At 55.5% G+C, this 2,302-nt stretch overlaps 1 protein-coding gene across 1 annotated transcript in view; it reads right to left on the bottom strand.

Annotated features, from left to right (window-relative positions):
• The window catches only part of LOC104385848 (glutamine synthetase-like), a gene marked incomplete at its 3' end in the record, with an annotated part of 10,019 nt that overhangs the window by 7,639 nt on the left and 78 nt on the right, over positions 1–2,302 (bottom strand). The gene's annotated exons all lie outside the window — the stretch shown is intronic.

Raw genomic sequence — 2,302 nt, 5'->3', positions numbered from 1 at the left:
GCATCCAGGGCTCTGGGGACAGGGGCAACCAGCCCCCTGGGGACAGGGACAGCCAGCCCCCTGGGGACAAGGACAACCAGCCCCCTGGCAGCCACTGAACCCCCCTAGTTCACCCCATCCTTCCCAGGCCAGTCCTGCCCACCCAGCTCCAGCCCCTCAGTGGGTCCAGGCTGCCTTCCCCTCCTGGGCATCCCAGCTGTGAAGGAAGGGAAAGCTGAGGGATGCAGGGCAGGCTGCCAGGAAAACACTGAAATCACCCTCTTTATTCCCTCACCTCTATAAACTATTGAGCTGCTACAGCATCATGATTTTTTTTCCTTACATTTGAAATCACCAGAGGATAATAAAGAACCTTTAAAGGCCACGACTCCCCACACGTGGCAACAGCTCTGATCAGATTCACAGGCAGCCAAAAAACCCAACCCAGCACGTGGGAATACGAGGAGATGATTTCAATACAGCAGCAATTTCCAGTTACTGAGCCCAACCCAAATCTCTGTTGGGTCAGTGAAGCAGCTCGTTGCCTTCTCTGCTGCCACGTTTGTCAGAGCAGAGGGATCCACAAGGTGCCAGGGCACAGGGGTAGGGAGGCAGACAGGGTGCAAACAGCTCCTGCTGGGCCTTATCTCAAATGCTCTGCTATTTGTTTTCCTGGGAGGAGGGGAGGATTTCAAATCACCTCTCAACAGCCCCAGCCAGGCGAGCACCCCGTGACCCTCCAGCCTCAGTTTTTAAACGGTTGCCAGAGCAGAAAAAAGGCTTTAAAGCATGACCAGGCTCTGGAGCAGTTTGGGGTTTTGCTCATTTCCCCCAGCTTGAAGGCAGACTCATGTTTGTGGCTGCCTGAGTCACCCCCAGGAATGTTTTTCTGCAAAACAGTGAAACACCTGCTAAAACAGCCCCTTCAGAGTGGATGCCCAGCACCCCAGGGCACCTCCTCAATGGGCACGGACCCACAAACTGCCCCCCCACTCACAGGTCCTCCCTGGGCACTGCCCCCCAAGCCCCAGCTCTGTTTTACTCCTGAAGGACTTTTGGTCCTGCAGGCAGATAAACCACCAGGAAGAAACCCGAAAGCATCTGCAGTTGCACAAGAGCCAGGAAATGAGATGGAGGGAGAGCAGAGCAAAACTTAATTAGCAATTTTGGTCCCTGGGTGGTGACATCAGTGGCAGTTGGGCTGCAGAGACAGACGTCATCTGCTCCATCAGCCCCTGGGTGCTGCCCTCAGCAGAGCCTGGGAGGAGGATCACAGGGGTGATCACAGCACACAGGGGTTCACCCAAGGATCCTGGAGCAGCAGTGGCAGAGCTACGTGGGTCTCCTCTGTGTCACCTCTTGTCATCTGGAAAAACATCACCGTGTCCTTGGTGCTGCCCGGGTGACTTTCAGGGTCTCCTTGTGCAGCTGACACTGGGGTCCAGCTCCAAAACCACCTCCCTCTCTGAGGTATTTTGGGGACACATCCACAAGGGTGGTTGCTGAGCTCAGCGTTTCCTCATTCCTGTTTGGAAATCACCCCAAGTGGGGCAGCAGGGCAGGAGGAAATGTACCCTTGGGTGTGCAACCCTTGGGTGTGCAACCCTTGGGTGTGCAACCCTTGGGCAGCGCTGCCCGGAGCTGTTGCAACACCCAGCTCAGCCAAGTGGCTCTGCTGGGTCCCTTGGCCCCATGCACCCACCTCTGTCCTGCTCTGAGAGCTGGATCCCGTGGGACCAGCTTCTGGGCTGGTGAAGGGGGTGATGCTGAGCTTTGATGAAGAGGGGGAGGGTTGGAAACGGACCTGCTTCCCAAACCCAACCCAGTTTGTGTCCCTCATGGTGGTCACCTCTAAACAGCAGGACCAGCAATGGTGTGTTCATGTGAGATGTCAGGGGTGGGCCAGGACCCTGCACATCCCCAGCTCAGCTGGGTATGGAAAAGTCCTGTTTCAATCCTGGTGAAAGCCTTGTGTTTCCTCCTGGGCAGAAACACACCAAAAACATGAATAGGCTCAAAACCAAGGAGAAAGGAAACAAAATTCAGGCTGTCTTAATGCTCACCAGCAAAGCTCCTCCTGGAGTGGCTGGAACCACTGAGCACCAAATTCCCCAACCTGGGAAGACAGAACAAACACCAGTAATCCCTCAATCCCTCACCTGGTCAAAGCCCACCCAGCCCTGGGGGACAAACACCCAGTGTTTGGGGACAGCAGGAACAATGCCAGCCCGTGGGTGCATGGCCAGGGTCCAGCCCTGCCCCAAACCCACCAAATACACGACTGATGCCAAGTTATTTCATGTCAAAGGAACTTTAGTCAGCA

This window comes from Chaetura pelagica, unplaced genomic scaffold (assembly GCF_000747805.2).
Source record: "Chaetura pelagica isolate M959 unplaced genomic scaffold, ChaPel_1.0 scaffold132, whole genome shotgun sequence".
In the NCBI taxonomy this organism is placed as follows: Eukaryota; Metazoa; Chordata; class Aves; order Apodiformes; family Apodidae; genus Chaetura; species Chaetura pelagica.
Note: the sequence above shows the minus strand (reverse complement) of the source record. Positions and strands in the feature narration are given on the sequence as shown.